The following is a 22,032-nucleotide window of genomic DNA, read 5'->3' on the forward strand; positions in this document are numbered from 1 at the left end:
CCGTCTCTACTAAAAATACAAAAAAATTAGCCGGGCGTGGTGGCGGGCGCCTGTAGTCCCAGCTACTCGGAGAGGCTGAGGCAGGAGAATGGCGTGAACCCGGGAGGCGGAGCTTGCAGTGAGCCGAGATTGCGCCACTGCACTCCAGCCTGGGTGAGAGAGCGAGACTCCGTCTCAAAAAAAAAAAAAAAAAAAGAAAAGAAAAAGGACTTTGAAAATCAGGGTATGCAGTGGTCAGTGATAATGGAATACTTGAAAGTAATCCCCTCACTCCAGGAACTAGTGCTCAGCTGGCAGAACTCATAGCCCTCACTCGGGCACTAGAATTAGGAGAAGGAAAAAGGGTAAATATATATACAGACTCTAAGTATGCTTACCTAGTCCTCCATGGCTATGCAGCAGTATGGAGAGAAAGGGAATTCCTAACTTCAAAAGAACACCTATCAAACATCAGGAAGCCATTAGGAGATTATTCTTGGCTATACAGAAACCTAAAGAGGTGGCAGTCTTACACTACCGGTATCATCAGAAAGGAAAGGAAAGGAAAGGGAAATAGAAGGGAACCACCAAGCAGATATTGAAGCCAAAAGAGCCGCAAAGCAGGACCCTCCATTAGAAATGCTTATAGAAGGACCCCTAGTATGGGGTAATCCCCTCCAGGAAACCAAGCCCCAGTACTCAGAAGAAGAAATAGAATGGGGAACCTCACAAGGACATAGTTTCCTCCCCTCAGGATGGCTAGCCACCAAAGAAGGAAAAATACTTTTGCCTGCAGCTAACCAATGGAAATTACTTAAAACCCTTCACCAAACCTTTCACTTAGGCATTGATAGCACCCATCAGATGGCCAAATCATTATTTATTGGACCAGGCCTTTTCAAAACTATCAAGCAGATAGTCAGGGCCTGTGAAGTGTGCCAAAGAAATAATCCCCTGCCTTATCGCCAAGCTCCTTCAGGAGAACAAAGAACAGGCCATTACCCAAGAGAAGACTGGCAACTAGATTTTACCCACATGCCCAAATCTCAGGGATTTCAGTATCTACTAGTTTGGGTAGATACTTTCACTGGTTGGGCAGAGGCCTTCCCCTGTAGGACAGAAAAGGCCCAAGAGGTAATAAAGGTACTAGTTCATGAAATAATTCCCAGATTCGGACTTCCCCGAGGCTTACAGAGTGACAATGGCCCTGCTTTCAAGGCTACAGTAACCCAGGGAGTATCCCAGGTGTTAGGTATACAATATCACTCACACTGTGCCTGGAGGCCACAGTCCTCAGGAAAGGTCAAGAAAATGAACGAAACACTCAAACGACATCTAAAAAAGCTAATCCAGGAAACCCACCTCGCATGGCCTGCTCTGTTGCCTATAGCCTTACTAAGAATCCGAAACTCTCCCCAAAAAGCAGGACTTAGTCCATACGAAATGCTGTATGGACGGCCCTTCCTAACCAATGACCTTGTGCTTGACCGAGAGATAGCCAACTTAGTTACAGACATCACCTCCTTAGCCAAGTATCAACAGGTTCTTAAAACATTACAGGGCTTGTAATCCCAGCACTTTGGGAGGCCGAGGCGGGCGGATCACGAGGTCAGGAGATCGAGACCACAGTGAAACCCCGTCTCTACTAAAAAATACAAAAAATCAGCTGGGCGTGGTGGCAGGCGCCTGTAGTCCCAGCTACTCGGAGAGGCTGAGGCAGAATGGCGTGAACCCAGGAGGCGGAGCTTGCAGTGAGCCGAAATTGCGCCACTGCACTCCAGCCTGGGCGACAGAGCGAGACTCCGTCTCAAAAAAAAAAAAAAAAAAAAAAACATTACAGGGAGCCTCTCCCCGAGAAGAGGGAAAGGAACTATTCCACCCTGGTGACATGGTATTAGTCAAGTCCCTTCCCTCTAATTCCCCATCCCTGGATACATCCTGGGAAGGAACATATCCAGTCATTTTATCTACCCTAACTGCGGTTAAAGTGGCTGGAGTGGAGTCTTGGATACATCATACTCGAGTCAAACCCTGGATATTGCCAAAGGAACCCGAAAATCCACAAGACAACGGTAGCTATTCCTGTGAACCTCTAGAGGATCTGCGCCTGCTCTTCAAATGACAACCGGGAGGAAAGTAACTAAAATCGTAAATCCCCATGGCCCTCCCTTATCATATTTTTCTCTTTACTGTTCTCTTACCCCCTTTCATTCTCACTGCACCCTGTCCATGCTGCTGTACGACCAGTAGCTCCCCTTAGCAAGAGTTTCTATGGAGAATGCAGCGTCCTGGAAATATTGATGCCCCATTGTATAGGAGTTTATCTAAGGGAACCCCCATCTTCACTGCCCACACCCATACGCCCCACAACTGCTATAACTCTGCCACTCTTTGCATGCATGCAAATACTCATTATTGGACAGGAAAAATGATTAATCCCAGTTGTCCTGGAGGACTTGGAGCCACTGTCTGTTGGACTTACTTCACTCATACCGGTATGTCTGATGGGGATGGAGTTCAAGATCAGGCAAGAGAAAAACACATAAAGGAAGTAATCTCCCAACTGACCTGGGTACATAGCACCCCTAGCCCCTACAAAGGACTAGATCTCTCAGAACTACATGAAACCCTCCATACCCACACTGGCCTGGTAAGCCTATTTAATACTACCCTCACTGGGCTCCATGAGGTCTCGGCCCAAAACCCTACTAACTGTTGGATGTGCCTCCCCCCGCACTTTAGGCCATACATTTCAATCCCTATACCTGAACAATGGAACAACTTCAGCACAGAAATAAACACCACTTCTGTTTTAGTAGGTCCTCTTGTTTCCAATCTGGAAATAACCCATACCTCAAACCTCACCTGTGTAAAATTTAGCAGTACTATATACACAACCAACTCCCAATACATCAGGTGGGTAACTCCTCCCACACGAATAGTCTGGGAGGAGTTAGTAATATTTTTTGTCTGTGGTACCTCAGCCTATCGTTGTTTGAATGGCTCTTCAGAATCTATGTGCTTCCTCTCATTCTTAGTGCCCCCTATGACCATCTACACTGAACAAGACTTATACAATCATGTCGTACCTAAGCCCCACAACAAAAGAGTACCCATTCCTCCTCTTGTTACCGGAGCAGGAGTGCTAGGCGGACTAGGTACTGGCACTGGCGGTATCACAACCTCTACTCAGTTCTACTACAAACTATCTCAAGAACTAAATGGTGACATGGAATGGGCTGCTGATACCCTGGTCACCTTGCAAGATCAACTTAACTCCCTAGCATCAGTAGTCCTTCAAAATCGAAGAGCTTTAGACTTGCTAACCGCCGAAAGCAGGGGAACCTTTTTATTTTTAGAGGAAAAATGCTGTTGTTATGTTAATCAATCCGGAATCATCACTGAGAAAGTTAAAGAAATTCAAGATCGAATACAACGTAGAGCAGAGGAGCTTCAAAACACTAGACCCTGGGGCCTCCTCAGCCAATGGATGCCCTGGATTCTCCCCTTCTTAGGATCTCTAGCAGCTATAATATTGCTACTCCTCTTTGGACCCTGTATGTTTAACCTCCTTGTTAAGTTTATCTTTTGCAGAATTGAAGCTGTAAAGCTACAAATGGTTCTTCAAATGGAGCCCCAGATGCAGTCCATGAGTAAAATCTACCACGGACCCCTGGACCGGCCTGCTAGCCCATGCTCTGATGTTAATGACATCAAAGGCACCCCTCCCGAGGAAATCTCAACTGCACAACCCCTACTATGCCCCAATTCAGCAAGAAGCAGTTAGAGCGGTTGTTGGCCAACCTCCCCAACAGCAGTTGGGTTTTCCTGTTGAGAGGGGGAACTGAGAGACAGGACTAGCTGAATTTCCTAGGCCGACTAAGAATCCCTAAGCCAGCTGGGAAGGTGACTGCTTCCACCTTTAAACACGGGGCTTGCAACTTAGCTCACGCCCAACCAATCGGATACTAAAGAGAGCTCACTAAAATGCTAATTAGGCAAAAACAGGAGGTAAAGAAATAGTCAATCATCTGTTGCCTGAGAGCACAGCGGGAGGGACAATGATCAGGATATAAACCCAGGCATTCGAGCCAGCTACAGCTACCCTCTTTGGGTCCCCTCCCTTTGTATGGGAGCTCTGTCTTCACTCTCTTAAATCTTGCAACTGCAAAAATAAAAATAGAAAAATAATAATTCCCAATTGTGATTTTGAGGTGCTCTAAGATATGGTACATTAATAGATAATAAATGTATTATTAATAACTGTATGCTATAACCCACCGTGAAGTATGAAAGTAAGTGGACAACAGCATTCCTTGACATCAGATGAGAAACCGTCAATACTTTAAAATGTCTGGGAATCACCACTCAACATGTGAAAATTACATATGCACGATTGTTCTGGTGTAATTTGTGAGTCAGTTTATTCACTTACAGAGACAAACAGCATTTATAAATGCTAGCATAGTGTGGTTCTCAAAGTGTGGTCCCTAGACCATTGGCATCACCTGGGAACTTGTTAGAAGTGCAAATTCTTGGGCCCTACCCCAGACCAACTAACCGTATCAGAACCTACAGGCCAGCATCCATTAATCTATGCTTTCACAAGCCCTAAAGGTTGAGAATCACTGTGGTACAAGAATAAAACAGTAATTAACATATTGGCAAGACTGCTAAAACAAAACTAAAGAAAACCTATACCAGCCTGGGCACCATAGTGAGATCCCATCTCTAAAAAAAATTTTTTTTTTAATTAGCTGCGTGTGGTGGCATGCACCTGTAGTCCCAGCTACTGGGGAGGCTGAGGTGGGAGAATCGTTTGAGCCCAGGAGTTCAAGACTGCAGTGTGCTGTGATAGCACCACTGTACTCCAGCCTTGGTGACAGAGTAGGACTCTGTCTCAAAAAAAAAAAAAAAAAAGTAAAGAAAACTATAGACATTTCCCTTTTTTTTAGAGGCAGGGTCTTGCTCTGTCACTCAGGCTAGAGTGCAGTGGCATGATCCTCGTTCACTGCAGCCTCAAACTCCTGGGCTCAAGCAATCCTCCACCCTCAACCTCCAAAATAGCTGGGACTACAGGCATGCACCACTATGCCTGGCTACTTTTTGTTTTTTTGTACAGACAGCATCTCCACATGTTGCCCAGACCAGTCTCAAACTCCTGAGCTCAAGTGATCCTCCCACCTTGGCCTCCCAAAGGGTTGGGATTATAGGTGTGAGCCACTGAGCCCAGCCTAACATTTTCTGAAAGTGAACTGGAGATTACTTTAGCTAACTTTTATCTTTAAAACTAGAATCAGCTGGGCACAGTGGCTCACGGCTGTAATCCCAGCACTTTGGGAGGCCGAGGCGGGTGGATCACAAGGTCAGGAGATCGAAACCATCCATCCTGGCTAACATGGTGAAACCACGTCTCTACTAAATATACAAAAAATTAGCCGGGCGTAGTGGCGGGCACCTGTAGTCCCAGCTACTCGGGAGGCTGAGGCAGGAGAATGGCGTGAACCCAGGGGGCGGAGCTTGCAGTGAGCAGAGATCACGCCACTGCACTCCAACCTGGTGACAGAGCGAGACTCCGTCTCAAAAAAAAAAAAGAAAAGTATCATGCAACAGAAAAAATTTGCTGTCTAAATTTAGTATACATTTCTCCCTTGAAATATTAGGTCTTAAAAAAAGTTCAAGACCAGCCTGCCCAACATGGGGAAACCCCATCTCTACTAAAAATACAGGCCAGGCACAGTGGCTCATGCCTGTAATCCCAGCACTTTGGGAGGCTGAGGCAGGTAGATCACCTGAGGTCAGGAGTTTGAGACTAGTCTGGCCAACATGGCGAAACCCCATCTCTACTAAAAATACAAAAATTAGCCGGGCGTGGCGCATGCCTGTAATCCCATCTACTTGGGAGGCTGAGGTAAGGAGAATCGCTTGAACCTGGGAGGTGACAGAGCAAGACTCTGTCTCAAAAAACAGAAAAAAAACAAAAAACCTTTAAAGGGCTCCCATTATTTTTGGCCAGGCACAGTCGCTAATGCCTGTAATCCCAGCACTTTGGGAGGCCAAGGCAAGTGGATCATCTGAGATCAGGAGTTCAAGACCAGCCTGGCCAACATGGTGAAACCCCATCTTTACTAAAAATACAAAAAATTAGCCAGGCGTGGCGGTGGGCACCTGTAATCCCAGCTACTTGGGAGGCTGAGGCATGAGAATCGCTTGAACCCAGGAGGCAGAGGTTGCAGTGTGCTGAGATCACGCCACTATACTCTAGCCTGGGTGACAGAGACTCCCTCCGTCTCAAAAGAAAAAAAAAAAGGAAGAAAAAAGGCAGAGAGGGAGGGAAAAGGGGAAAAGGGAGGAAAAAGGGGTAAAAGGGAGGGAAAAAGAAAGAAAGGAGGAGGGAAGGGAAAGTTCCAACAGACTGACCACACTGAAGAACACCAAAAGTTACAGCAGCAAAAAGCCTATTTCTTTCACATTTACAGCAGTAAATAGTTATGTTTAAAAGTAACAGTAGATCCAAAAAACAAAATCCCATCCCAACTAACAGAAGATAATGGGTGCCTTCTTCACAAAGTAAGAAAGCAAGACACGCAGGTGTAGACTCTAGCTTGCAGTCTGACTGAAGTTAGATGACCACACACAAAAGAGAAAATCCACAAGGCACAATTCTTTGATTCCATGGGAGAAGAAAAAGAGAGTTAATAAAACAGGGTTCCTGGGCTAATAAGTGAGAGTCTCAATAAGGCCAACTTCAAGTTCCTAGCTAAGAAGACCATGAAGGCAGCCTTCTCTAAACGGTTACATAGATTGGAGGCAACTCAGTGTGAACAGCTAAAAAGCCTGTCCAGCAACTGTACTGAATAGTATTTCCCAGGCACGAGCCTACAAACCAACAGAAAAGAGAGGTCATGTATGGAAAATTACTGAGTAGCTGTCCAGACACTCTAGAAGCTACTCCACAGCCTGTCCCATTTCCACTGATTCTAGTCCTGAATTAAAGAGAGAACACAGTTGAGTACCATTGTTAGACTCTTTGTTCACTTCAGGTTATCCACCCTAAATCTGCCTATATTATTTTGTGGAAGTCAATTTTTAACACAAAAGCCTACAGTGTGATATTTTACAACATGAACAAAATTTTTATCACATTGTAAACAAGGAGTATTATTTGTAACTGACCTCTTATAATTCTTACTGTCTGAGTAGATATCCACTTCCAAAAAGAACTAGAGAGAAAAAGAGAGAAAGATTTTAAGGTTTTTTTTTTTTAAGAAACAAACTTTTGTCAATTCCTGTCTTGCTCAGCATAATACAAAGGTAATAATATATAAAGTATCTATTTTACTGGTCAAATCTATTATTTAACTTAAAGCACAAAGTTTAGCAGTTTATTATTTGTTCAATTCTGTAAATCAAACACATTACATAAAGGCTTTATTGTTTAAGAAAATATTAAACAATATAACAAGCTTACCATTTCACAAGGTGGCTTTTCCAATTGTATACTCGATGAATACATTTCAACATTTTCATTTCTAATATTTCATCAAAAAAGAGGCAGTGGGGAGAAGAGAACCACTAGATTCTCTACAATTCACTTAAGCTCTGATTATGTTTCCAAGCGGTTACACCTACACACAAAAGTTAGGAGCCAGGGGGAAGACAGAGCGCCCATTATACTAAGTCCCTAAACTGTAAGGGATCAAAGAGTCTCTAGCAAACTCCCCAAATCCTCGGTTTCCTTCTTAAGCCTGACAATTTAAATGTATCTAGGGTAGAAATTCTCAACTCTGATTATGTTTAAGAATCACCTGCGGAGCTTTTTTGTTTGTTTGAGACGGAGTCTTGCTGTCGCTGGAGTGCAGGCTGGAGTGCAGTGTCGCTATCTCGGCTCACTGCAGGCTCCGCCCCCTGGGATTCACACCATTCTCCTGCCTCAGCCTCCCGAGTAGCTGGGACTACAGGCGCCCGCCACCTCGCCCGGCTAATTTTTTGTATTTTTAGTAGAGACAGGGTTTCACCGTGTTAGCCAGGATGGTCTCGATCTCCTGACCTCGTGATCCGCCCGCCTGCCTCGGCCTCCCAAAGTGCTGGGATTACAGGCGTGAGCCACCGTGCCCGGCCGCCTGCGGAGCTTTTAAAAATTTTACAAAGTCTAAACTCCACCCTAGATCTGCTGAATCAGAATTGCAGCTGGAGACCCAGGGATATCAACTTTAAGTTCCACAGTTAATTGACACTGATGGAAATACACGCTTGAGAACCACTGGTTCAGGACAGAGAAGAAACAGAAGGAAAGAACCTATTACACTGATAGGGAAATCTAAAACTTCCAAGAGAGGACCCCTCAATGACAAGAGACAAGATTTAGGATATTAGGATTTATCCAGTTATGCAGTCTGAGCTAGTATTATTCCCTACAATTGAGAAGAGGAAGGAAAAAGTTTGGATCATGTAACCAAAGATGCAGTGAAGGTGGAGTTAAAACCTAGGACCAATCAAGCTCAAACTCCGACTGTCAAGTATTGCAAGTGACGGCAGACTTGAACAGGTCACTTAATGTCTCTGTATATGGTACAGACAAGCCTCCTCATCTGTAAAAATAAAAAAGAAAGTCTGGGCAGTGGTGTGCACCTATAGTCCCAGCTACTTGGGAGGCTGAGGCAGAGGTGTGCTAGAGTCCAGCAGTTGGAGGCTGCAGAGTGCTATGATCACACTGTGAAAAGCCAATGCACTCCAGCCTGGGCAACATAGCAAGACCCCATCTCAAAAATAAATAAATTAACGAATTTAATTAAGTTTAAAGAAGGTCATATGTACCTCATGGGACTGCTGTGAAAACTAAGAATATATGAAAGGATTTTGTAAACTATAATGCAATAGGCCAGTGTTTTTCAAATTATGGGTTACCACCCAGCAAAACATTAAGAAATCAATGTAGCAAGTTATAACCAATATTTTGAAAATGAAATAAGATAGAAAATGTTAAGATATACCATAGTTTATGAGAGTATCCATAGTTCTGTAAATTTTTGTTTCAGTTATATATAGGTCATGATGTAAATGACATTTTATTATGAGTTGTGTCAAAAAAGTCTTAAAGCAGCCAGATGTGGTGGCTCACACCTGTAATCCCAGCACTTTGGGAGGCCAAGATGGGCAGATCACCTGAGATCAGGAGTCAAAACCAGCTGGGCCAACATGGTGAAACCTCGTCTTTACTAAAAATACAAAAATCAGCCGGGCGTGGTGTGCCTGTAATCCCAGCTACTCGGGAGGCTGAGGCAGGAGAATCGCTTGAACCCGAGAGGCAGAGGTTGCAGTGAGCCGAGATCACCCCACTGCACTGTAGCCTGGGCAGCAGAGCAAGACTCTGTCTCAAGAAAAAAAAAAAAAAAAAAGCCTTAAAGCCACAACTAATCCTTACTCCCTCACCCCCTCCACTTTATAACCTCACTAGACAGCAAAGACAGCCAGTTAAGTACATAAACCAATGATTCTTAAAAGTGTCTCAACTGTTGGAAATTTGATGAAAGCTATGGACCTTTTCTTGACAAAAATGTACCCTCATACAAAATTTTCCTTCCATACAGGTTTGGGATTCCTAAACTCCTGCCCTGAATTAGGTTAAGACCTCTTTCTCCAGAAAGAGGACTAAAAAAGAAGCCGACCTTTGGGGAAGGCTCATATAATTGCTGTCTTAGTTCTAAAACAGGGCCTTTTTCCAGATCCAGTCTGCCTACTCAAATAAAAATTATTTTCTTCATTATATAAAATTGTTGATAATGTCAAATTCTCTTTTATTTAAAAGATATATCATGGGGCCAGGTGCAGTGGCTCACACCTGTAATCCCAGCACTTTGGGAGATGAAGACAGGCAGATCACTTGAGGTTCAGAGTTCGAGACCAGCTGGCCAACATGGTGAAACCCCGCCTCTACTAAAACTACAAAAATTAGCCAGGCATGTTGGCAGGCACCTGTAATCCCAGCCACTGGGGAGGCTGAGGAAGGAGAATAGCTCGAACCCAGGAAGCAGACGTTGCAGTGAGTCGAGAAGGCACCACTGCACTCTAGGCTGCGGACAAAGTAAGACTGTCTCTCAAAAAAAAAAATATATATATATATACATATATATTTTTAAATATATATATGTACTTTTTAAATACATATATATATCCTATATATACACTATATATATAATGTATTCTTCAGCTTTTATTTGGAGACTCTTGAAAATTTTTGCAGAAGGCTCCCAAACTGTGCCTTATGTTCCTGAAAATGTGGTAAAGCTAATTACAGCTAATGTATTTAAGAGTCAGCCTGGGCCAGGAGCGGTGGCTCATGCCTGTAATCTCAGCCATTTGGGAGGCTGAGGTGGGAGAATCCCTTGAGTCCAGGAGTTCAAGACCAGCCTGGGCAATATGACGAAACCCCATCTCTACCAAAAAAAAAAAAAAAAAAAAAAAAAAAAGCTGGATGTGGTAGCACATGCCCATGGTCCCAGCTACTTGGGAGGCTGAAGTGGGAGGAACACTTGAGCCCAGAAGATCGAGGCTGAAGTGCCACTGTACTCCAGCCTGGCCAACAGAATGAGACCTTGTCTCAAAAACAAAAACAAAAAAAGTCAGCCTGCATTTCATTCAGAGATTTTTTTTTTTTCTTTTTATTGAAACGGAGTCTCAATCTGTCACCCAGGCTGGAGTGCAGTAGCACGATCTCAGCTCAATGGAACCTCTGCCTCCCGGGTTCAAGCGATTCTCCTGCCTCAGCCTTCCGAGTAGCTGGGATTACAGATGCATGCCACCACACCTGGCTGATTTTTGTATTTTTAGTAGAGACGGCGTTTCACCATGTTGGCCAGGCTGGTCTGAAACTCCTGATATCAGGTGATCCACCTGCCTCAGCCTCCCAAAGTGCTGGGATTACAGGCGTGAGCCACTGTGGCCGGCCCAGAGATCTTTTTCTAAATAAATACAAGAGATTTTGCCAAATTTAGTTAGCATATTCTCCTTGAACTCAAATTACACTGTATTTTCCAAGCAATTCTAATAAAGAGGCAGCAATTAGTTTTCGTAGACACTGATAAAAGTATCCAAGCTTGCACAACATGTCCTTGCCTCTCAAGTCATAGTAAATTCACTTAAATGTTTTCAAAGAGGCCGGGTGCAGCGGCTCACGCCTGTAATCCCAGCACTTTGTGAGGCCAAGACAGGTGGATCACAAGGTCAGGAGTTCAAGACCAGCCTGGTCAAGATGGTGAAACCCTGTCTCTACTAAAAATGTAAAAATTAGCCAGGCCTGGTGGCGGGTGCCTGTAATCCCAGCTACCTGGGAGGTTGAGGCAGAGAACTGCTTGAACCCAGAAGGCAGATGTTGCAGTGAGCCGAGATTGTACCACTGTACTCCAGCCTGGGCAACAGAGTGAGACTCTGTCTCAAAAAAAAAAAAAGTTTTCAAAGAGAATAAGTGAATTTGCCTTTTCCATTTTGTCATTTATTTTTTAATGGATTTTGGTTATTAATTCAGTGATTCATAAAAGGATTACAGAAAATTTTATTTTAAAAACTATTTTAATTTACAAGTTTTAAATTTTAAAATAACAAGAACTTGTGTTCCAAATAGTGAAACAGATACTGGTTATTCAAAGATAAATAAGATTTGTCCCTAGCTAAGTGGCTCTTGACACCTAAATATACAATTACAGTAGTATAATAATCTCTGAAAACACTTACAAAAAATATAAATGAAAAAAAGATAAAAAAGAAAAAAGAAATTTAAAAATTGTTTTAAAAAGAAAAAAAGCCCTCTAGGCCAGGTGTGGTGGTTCACACCTGTAATCCCAGCATTCTGGGAGGCTGAGGCAAGAGGATGGCTTGAGCCCAGGAGTTTGACACCAGCCTGGACACCATGGCAAAAACTGTCTGAAGACAATGGGTTGGGCTGGGCATGGCAGCTCACACCTGTAATCACAGCACTTTGGGAGGATGAGACAGGCTGATTGCTTGAGGTCAGGAGTTCCAGACCAGCCTGGCCAACATGGTGAAACCCAGTTTCTACTAAAAACACAAAAATTAGCTGGGCGTGGTGGCGTGCACCTATAATCCCAGCTACTTGGGAGGCTGAGGCAGGAGAATCGCTTGAACCCAGAAGGCAGAGGCCGCAATGAGCTGAGATCATGGCATTGCATTCCAGCCTGGGTGACAGAGCGAGACTCCTTCTCAAGAAAATAAAAATAAATAAATAAATAAATAAACTAAAAAGGCATAACCCACAAAAAGACCAAAAAAGAAATTAAAAAGTCTGGGTAGACAACAAGACAATTTTCTTGGAAAGCAGATAGAAGAGCAATAAATGACTAGGCAAGCCCAAGAAAACTGAATCATAGCCCATCTGTGGTAAACTTACGATCAACACAATTTATATCATAGGTTCCCCAAAATGTTCAGAAAGTGGAGGTGAAAGAGAGCTAAAGAAAATAAGGAGGATTGGTTGAAATTGGTTCCGAAGCTTCAGATCATTACATTTTCTCCCCGACTAGTGAAGTCAGGTGCCTGCTGCTCTACCATCCTGAGACTTTAGGTTTATTCTCTAGAGAGGGTTAAACAGAGGGTTTCTAGATTGGGGGATACCAGCAACAGTAAGGGGCAGGGTACAATACTGAAAATAAATAAATTAAGTCAATATATTGAGTAAGATTTTCCGGTCCTCTTTCCCTAATCGTCACCCTCCCAGAGAGAGATTAGAGGATCCTTCTTCTTTTTTTTTTTTTTTTTTTTTTTGAGACAGTGTCTCACTCTGTTGCCCAGGCTGGAGTCCAGTGGCATGATCTCGGCTCACCGCAACCTCTGCCTCCCAGGTTCAAGAGATTCTTCTGCCTCAGCCTCCCGAGTAGCTGGGACTACAGGCCCGCACCACCATGCCCGGCTAATTTTTGTATTTTTAGCAGAGACGGGGTTTCACCATATTGGCCAGGCTGGTCTCGAACTCCTGACCTCATGATCCACCTGCCTTGGCCTCCCAAAGTGCCGGGATTATAGGTGTGAGCCACCGTGCCCAGCCTAGAGGATCCTTCTTTGGAGAATCTGACCAGCTCAAGGAGAAAAAAATAACTAACGTTACTAACATCAATGTCCCTAATTGAGTTGCCCAACCAGATTACACTGTAGTAAGCTAACCACCTCTAATCAGCTTTCAACACTTCCTCTTAAATATAAATGGACAATAAAGATTACCAGATGTCTGAGAAAAACTTCAACATGAAAGACTAAAAACAAATAACTACCTGTAGATCAAAAAAATGCAACTTGAAGAAAAGAGATTACAGGGAACAAGAAACCATTACAAACTACAGGGGTCGAGGGGAGGGGAAAGCAACTTCACCTCTGTGGTATTTTCCCAAAAAACCCATAACCCTAGTCTAATGAGAAAGTATCAGACAAATATGAATTGAGGGACATTCTATAAAATACTTGATGAGTACTATTCAAAATCATCAAGCCATTACAAAAAAGGAAAGACTAAGAAACTATCACAGATCAGGGGAGATTAATGAGACATGACCACTAAATACAGTGTGGTATCCTACATTAAATACTGGAATAGAAAAACACATCACTAAAAAAGAAAAGCTACAGAAGGCCAGCATGGTGGTTCATACCTGTAATCTCAACACTTTCGGAAGCCTAGGCAGGAGGATCACTTGAGGTTAGGAGTTTCACATTACAATGAGCTATAATGAGCCCCTGCACTCCGGCCCGGGTGACAGAGAGGGACCCTATCTCTAGAGGAAAAAAAAACCAGGAAATACAGTTTTATAGTTTAGTTACTATTGTACCAATGTTAGTTTCATAGTTTTGACTAAAGTATTATGGTTAGCCAGGCATGGAGGCATGCACCTGTAATCTCAGCTACTTGGGAGGCTGAGGCGGGAGAATCACTTGAACCCAGGAGGCAGAGGTTGCAGTGAGCCGAGATCGTGCCACTGCACTCCAGCCTGACCAACAGAGCAAGACTCTATCTCAAAAAAAAAAAAAAAAAAAAAGTACTATGGCTATGTAAGATATTAACAATTGCCTACTTGAGGGTAGCAGATGGGAGGAGGGAAGCGATAAGAAAAAATATCTATTGAGACCAGGCATGGTGGCTCACGCCTGTAATCCCAGCACTTTGGGAGGCCGAGGCAGGTGGATCACAAGGTCAGGAGATCGAGACCATCCTGGCTAACACGGTGAAACCCCGTCTCTACTAAAAATACAGAAAAATTAGCTGGGCGTGGTGGCAGGCGCCTGTAGTCTCAGCTACTCAGGAGGCTGAGGCAGGAGAATGGCATGAACCTGAAAGGTGGAGCTTGCAGTGAGCCGAGATCACGCCACTGCACTCCAGCCTAGGCGACAGAGCAAGACTCTATCTCAAAAAAAAAAAAAAAAAAAAAAAAAAAAAAAGATTTGATTGCCCTGCTAGATTATGGAATTGCATGGAGCCTGTAGCCCCTTTGTTTTGGTCAATTTCTCCGATTTGGAATGGCTACATTTACCCAATGCCTGTATTCCCATAGTATCTAGGAAGTAAATAACTTGCTTTAGATTTTACAGGCTCATAGGCAGAAGGGACTTGCCTTGTCTCAGATGAGACTCTGGACTGTGGACTAATGAGTTAATGCTGAAATGAGTTAAGACTTTGAGGGACTGTTGGGAAGGCATGATTGGTTTTGAAATGTGAGAACATGAGATTTGGGAGGGGCCAGGGGCTGAATGATATGGTTTGGCTGTGTCCCCACCCAAACCTCCTCTTTAATTCCCACGTGTTGTGGGAGGGACCTGGTGGGAGGTAATCGAATCCTGGGGGTGGGTCTTTCCCATGCTGTTCTCGTGTTAGTGAATAAGTCTCATGAGTTCTGACGGTTTTAAAAATGGGAATTTCCCTGCACAAACTCTCTCTTTGCCTGCTTCCATCCATGTAAAACATGACGTGCTCCTCCTTGCCTTCTGCCATGATTGTGAGGTCTCCCTGGCCATATAGCACAGTAAGTCCATTAAACCTCTTTCTTTTGTAAATTGTCCAGTCTCGAGTATGTCTTTATCAGCAGTGTGAAAACAGACTAATACACAGGCTCAAGTAATCCTCCTACCTCAGCCTCCTGAGTAGCTGGGACTAGGCGCACACTACCACACCCAGCTAGCTTTTTTGTGATTTTTGTGGAGACGGGGTTTTGTTATGTTGCCCAGGCTGATCTCAACCTCCTGCTCAAGTGATCCTCCAGCCTCAACTTCCCAAAATGTTAGGACTGCAGGTGTGAGTCACGACAGCTGGTCTGAAATATTTTTAAAATAACTATTTTAGGCCAGGTGCAGCAGCTCGCACCTGTAATCCCAACACTTTGGGAGGCTGAGGCAGGAGGGCCACTTGAGTCCAGGAGTTCCAGACCAGCCTGAGCAACAAAGCATAATGCCATCCCTATTTACGTAAAAAAAAAAGAAAAAAAATTTTTTAACAAGAAAGAATTTTTAAAAGCTAAAAATATGATCACAGCAATGAAAAAACTCAGAAGATAAGGTTAAAAAAAAGCTTTCACACATCAGAATAAAAAGTCAAAGAGGGCCAGGTACAGTGGCTCATGCCTGTAATCCTAGCACTTCGGGAGGCCAAGGTGGGTGGATCACCTGAGGTCGGGAGTTCAAGACCAGCCTTGGCCAACAGGGTGAAACCCCAACTGTACTAAAAATGCAAAAATTAGCCAGGTGTGGTGCCGCATGCCTGTAATCCCAGCTACTTGGGAGGCTGAGGCAGCAGAACTGTTTGTACCCAGGAGGCAGAGGTTGCAGTACCCAACCTGGGCAACAGAGTGAGACTCCGTCTCTCAAAAAAAAAAAAAAAAATTCAAAGTGATGAACAACAGGAGAGAAAAAGAAGATTAGAGAACCTGTTCAGAAGGTCCATATCTAAGTAACGGAAGCTGCCAAAAGCAAGAACAAAACAAAGGGCAAAAATTTTAATCTGATAATCATGCCAGATTGCCATGGTCATTGCCAGATTAAAAAGGCCCAAAAATTGCCTACCATAATGAATAAAAACAGACACCAAGGCACATCACTGAAATTTCAGAAACTGAACACAAGAAAAGATTCTACAAGCTTCCTAAGAGAAAAAAGTTCACATACAAATGATCAAGAATTTGAATGCCTTTCAGACTTATCAGAAATAACAACAGAAGCTTGAAGGTTATTAAACAATGCCTTCAAAATTCTGAAGAAAAATTATTTTCAATCTAGAATTTTACACACAATAGGACATATTTTCAGATGGCAAATTGTGAGGACAGGACATATTTTCAGATAGCAAAATCTCAAAATAATTACCTCCGAGAATGATGCAATTAGAAAACATAATTCATTTTACAAACACCAATGCCATACAGGAGCGGTAATTCCACACTTTGGGAGGCAGAGACGGGCGGATCACGAGATCAGGAGATTGAGACCATGGTGAAACCCCGTCTCTACTAAAAATACAAAAAATTAGCCAGGGGTGGTGGCGGGCGCCTGTAGTCCCAGCTACTCGGGAGGCTGAGGCAGAAGAATGGCGTGAACCCATGAGGCAGAGGTTGCAGTGAGCCGAGATCGCGCCACTGCACTCCAGCCTGGGCGACAGAGCGAGACTCCGTCTCAAAAAAAAAAAAAACAAAATAAAAAAAAAAAAAAAAAAAAAACACCAATGCAATAAAATAATTGATGTTGGCAAATATCGTAAATATATGTTAAAACCATTGGATAAAGGGTTTTCAGAAAACAATATATTCTTTATTTTTTTTTTTTTTTTTTGAGATGGAGTCTCGCTCTGTTGCCCAGATGGGAGTGCAGTGGCATGATCTCCGCTCACTGCAACCTCCATCTCCCAGACTCAAGCAATTACCGTGCCTCAGACTCCCAAGTAATTGGGATTACAGGCATGTGCCCCAACACCTGGCTAATTTTTATATTTTTAGTAGAGATGAGGTTTTGCCACATTGGCCAGGCTGGTCTCGAACTCCTGTCCTCAAGCGATCAATCTGCCTCGGCCTCCCAGAGCGCTGGGATTACAGGCATGAGCCACCATGCTCGGTGAAAACAACATATTCTTACATATATATATAATATATATATATATAAAAAACATATATATATAATATATATTATATATACATACATCTTATATAAGACATATCTTACATATATATTTTACATATATACGTATATAAGATATATCTTACATATATATATCTTACATATGTGTGTGTGTATATATATATATAGCTTTTTTTTTTTTTTGAGACAGAGTCTCGCTCTGGCCCAGGCTGGAGTGCAATGGCCAGATCTCAGCTCACTTCAACCTCCGCCTCCCAGGTTCAAACAATTCTTCTGCCTCAGCCTCCCAAGTAGCTGGGATTACAGGTACTCACCACTTCACCCAGCTAGTTTTTTTGTATTTTTAATAGAGACAGTATTGCACCACGTTGGCCAGGCTGGTCTCGAACTTCTGACCTCAAGTGATCCGCCTGCCTCAGCCTCCCAAAGTGCTGGGATTACAGGCGTGAGCCACTGCACATGGCCATATTCTTACATATTAATTACAAAAGGGAAAAGTATTTTTACAATGGAGAAATCTGATGGATACCATCTTAACTAAGTATTCAAACTAAATATCATCAATATTAGGAAAAACTGACATATGCCACTGGATGTGATGCAATAGAAGTATACAACAGGCTAGGCACAGTGGCTCACGCCTGTAATCCCAACACTTTCGGAGGCTGAGGCATTAGGACTGCTCAGGAGTTCAAGACCAGCCTGGGCAACAAAGTGAGACTCTGTCTCTATAAAAAATAAAAAAATTAAAAATTAGCTAGGCATGGTGGCACATGCCTATGGTCCCAGCTACACAGAAGGCTGATATGGGCGGACTGCTTGACTCCAGGAGGTCGAGGCTGCAGTGAGCCATAATTGCACCACTGTACTCCAGTCTGGGCAATATAGTGAACCCGTCTCAACAACAACAAAAAAAAACATAAAAAATTAGCTGGGTGTGGTGGCACATGCCTGTAGTCCCAGCTACTTGGGACCCTTAGGTGGGAAGATCACCTAAGCCCAGGAGGTTGAGGCTGCAGTAAGCCGTGACTGTACCACTGCATTCCAGCATGGGCAAAAGAGCGAGACCCTGTCTCGAAAACAAAACAATGAACAAACAAAAAAATGTGTTTCGGGCTGGGCGTGGTGGTTCGCACCTGTAATCCTAGCACTTTGGGAGGCTGAGGCAGGTAGATCACCTGAGATTGGAAGTTTGAGACCAGCCTGACCAACATGGAGAAACCCTGTCTCTACTAAAAATACAAAATTATCTGGGCGTGGTGGCGCATGCCTGTAATCCCAGCTACTGGGGAGGCTGAGGCAGGAGAATCGCTTGAAGCTGGGAGGCGGAGGTTGCGGTGAGCCAAGATCAGGCCATTGTACTCCAATGTACACGGCCCCCTTTTGTGCTTTTAAAATGTTGAACCAGGCCAGGTGCAGTGGCCCATGCCTGTAATCCCAACACTCTGGGAGGCCGAGGTGGGCAGATCACCTGAGGTCAGGAGTTCCGGACCAGCCTGGCCAACATGGTAAAACCCTGTCTCCATTAAAAATACAAAAATTAGAGGGGCGTGGTAGAGCGTGGCGTATGCCCGTAATCCCAGCTACTCGGAAACCTGAGGCAGGAGAATTGCTTGAACCTGGGAGGCAGGGATTGCAGTGCGCTGAGATCGCACCACTGCACTCCAGCCTGGGCAACAAAGCAAGATTGCCTCAAAAATAAAATAAAATATAAAATAAAATGTTGAAACAGGCTGGGCACGGTGGCTCATGCCTGTAATCTCAGCACTTTGGGAGGCTGAGACCAGAGGATCACCTGATGTCAGGGGTTCAAGACCAGCCTGGCCAACATGGTAAAACCCCGTCTCTACTAAAAATACAAAAAATTAGCTGGGCCTGGTGGCACACACCTGTAATCCCAGCTACTCGGGAGGCTGAGGCACGAGAATTGCTTGAACCCAGGAAGCAGAGGTTGCAGTGAGTCAAGATCCTGCCACTGCACTCCAGCCTGGGGTGACAAAGAGTGAGACTCTGTCTCAAAAAATAAATAAATAAAATAAAATGTTGAACCACATGAATGTATTGCCAACTGAAGATTTTAAGTAAGTTTAATAAGAAGCTTTCATAAAGAAGTTTAATAAGAAGCTTTTCAATTAATTCCATGCTACTCTGATCCCTTATATCTGTCAGAGTATTTAGCCAGACAACTGAAATGTTATTCAGTTATTTCTTTAATATGGGTTACTATGTAATTGACTCTGGGTTATCTCCTAGATGAGGCTGGGAAAAGTTATTCTCTCTTCCAAAAAGAACAAAAAAGAGAGAAATGGAGGTCTTGCTATGTTAACGAGGCTGGTCTTGTACTGCTGGCCTCAAGCAATCCTCCCATCTTGGCCTCCCCAAGTGCTAGGATTACAGATGTGAGCCACCATGCCCAGCCTCTTCTAATTGTTTTAGATCCACCACCCTCAATGCCTCACAATGCTGTGTAAACACCAGGCTTTCACAGACTGCATTTTCTTTTTTTTTTTTGAGACGGAGTCTCGCTCTGTCACCCAGGCTGGAGTACAGTGGCGCGATCTCGGCTCACTGCAAGCTCCACCTCCCGGGTTCATGCCATTCTCCTGCCTCAGCCTCCCGAGTAGCTGGGACTACAGGCACCCACCACCACATTCGGCTAACTTTTTAGTAGAGACAGGGCTTCACCACGTTACCCAGGATGGTCTCGATCTCCTGACCCTGTGATCCGCCCGCCTCAGCCTCCCAAAGTGCTGGGATTACAGGGGTGAGCCACCGTGCCTGGCCAGGCTTCATGTTTTATCAGAATTGCAACGAATATTTGAGTTACAAAACTAGGAGACATAAACTAAGCCGTTATTTCAGACATTATCCTCTAGAAACATTTAGAGGCCTCCAGGTAAAATGCCGTTTTGTGAATTCAGGAAGTTCTAGGATGAATCAATTTATGCTCATAATCTTATTTCACAGAGCTGCATTTAGAGAAAACCAGAGTCTCAAGGAAAAGAACTGGCTCATGGCTATATAATCTCAACACTTTGGGAGCCCAAGGCAGCAAGATTGCTTGAGCCCAGGAGTTTGAGACCAGCCTGGGCAACATGATGCAACCCCATCTCTATCAAAATTTAAAAAAAAAAAAAAAAAATAGCCAGGTATGGTGGGGTGTGTCTGTAGCCCCGGCTACTTGGGAGGCTGAAGTGAGTGGATCACTTGAGCCTGAGAGGTTGAGGCTGCAGTGAGCCATGATTGTGCCAGCGCACTCCAGCGAGGGCGACAGAGTGAGACCCTATCAAAAAAGAAAAGAAAAGAAAAGAAATTTCTTCCTTAAGGAAATACTGCTTTTTTTTTTTTTTTTGCCTTCAAGTCCTATGGATGTGTTAAGGCATTATACTTTATATTATCTAACAGAGATCTATGCTGGAGACATTTACAGGTTAAAGCAAAAATTCCTAATTCCTTTGTAGCTACAACATCCTATGCAGTTTTAGGGAGGCAGTTTTAAGTTGAAAATTATGAAGAACTCCCAAAAATCAGTTGCCCCATGATGCCTTAAGCCAGATGTGCCTATAGTTGGAAACTTTCAAACGTACACCAGATAAAATATTCTCTCACATTAAGTGGAAAACTGGAAAAGAAAATCCGTTAGGTACTTTCCAGTACTAAATGTTCTATTAAGTTATTGAATTTTGAGATAGAATCAAAGTAAAATTAAACAGCTTGCCTTGCCAGGGCCAGGAATACCACTAAATGCTAAAGCATAAAACAGGACCCAGTGATTCATTTTCTTGCTGCTAATCTACCGATATTACTCCTAATAAACTTAAAAACTAATCAAGCTCCTATCAACCTACTATTCCAAATCTTGGCATGTGTGTAAAATATATACACAAAACTAAGAATAGATTTGAGATCTGCTTATAAAAAAAAGAAGATAGGCTGGGCACAGTGGCTCACAACTGTAATCCCAGCACTTTGGGAGGCCAAGGCTGGCAGATCACTTGAGGTCAGGAGTTCAAGACCAGCCTTACCAATACGGTGAAGCCCTGTCTACTAAAAATACAAAAATTAGCTGGGCATGGTGGTGTGCGCCTATAATCCCAGCTAATCAAGAGGCTGAGGCAGGAGAATCACTTGAACCCAGGAGAAGGAGATTGCAGTGAGCTGAGATCACGTCACTGCACTCCAGCCTAGGCGACAGAGCAAGACTCTGTCTAAAAAAAAAACAAAAAGAAGATAATTTTACAGGAACTTCATTAACGAGTATTATACTCTATTTCTATCAGAGAGGATAACCAAATATTCATAAATGAGGCCTTATATTTCTTGAGAAAGATTCCCCAAAACTGAGTCTGTTTTTCAAACTTCATGAGTTCATTCGGAATTTTCAAACTTTGCTGGGCATGGTGGCTCATGCTTGTAATCCCAAAACTCTGGGAGGCCAAGGCAGGAGGATTGCTTGAGCCTAGGAGTTTGAAACCAGCCTGAGCATTACACTGAGACATCGTCTCTACAGAAAATTTAAAAATTAGCTAGGCATGGTGACATGTGCCTGTGATCCCAGCTACTCAGGAGGCTGAGGTGGGAGGATCGCTTGAGTCCAGGTCAAGGTTGTAGTGAGCCATGTTTGCACCACTGCACTCCAGCCTGGATGACAGAGAGAGACCCTGTCTCAAAATAAAGAAAATAATTTATACAATTTTATTCTATCTGAAATAACCACTCCATAAATAGTACTGCCATGCAATTTCCAGTCCTGATGTCATGGAATGGTAAACGTTATTGTGGTTCCTTATATAAAACAGCATGAGTATGGCATGCTAAAAGGATGCAATGAGTCTAAGTCTCAACATCATCGGAAGGCAAGACCAACTGGGGCCACCAATCTTCAGGTAGGGCACTGAATAGCTCTTGCTGAAGCCACTTTTCACTTGCCTCCTT

The 22,032-nt window shown here is 43.6% G+C and overlaps 1 protein-coding gene across 3 annotated transcripts in view; it reads right to left on the reverse strand.

Moving 5' to 3' along the window:
• ACACA (acetyl-CoA carboxylase alpha) overlaps window positions 1-22,032 on the reverse strand; it is a 337,027-nt gene that overhangs the window by 253,403 nt on the left and 61,592 nt on the right. For 2 of the 3 annotated variants that reach the window (XM_030808070.1, XM_030808067.1), the window contains exon 2: window positions 7,156-7,202. The gene's annotated coding sequence lies outside the window, so the exon portion shown is untranslated. Of the gene's footprint in view, window positions 1-7,155; window positions 7,203-12,937; window positions 13,068-22,032 lie in introns of all 3 variants that reach the window. The other variant, XM_030808066.1, reaches the window with a different exon arrangement.

This window comes from Nomascus leucogenys, unplaced genomic scaffold, assembly GCF_006542625.1.
Source record: "Nomascus leucogenys isolate Asia unplaced genomic scaffold, Asia_NLE_v1 Super-Scaffold_258, whole genome shotgun sequence".
NCBI lineage: Eukaryota > Metazoa > Chordata > Mammalia > Primates > Hylobatidae > Nomascus > Nomascus leucogenys.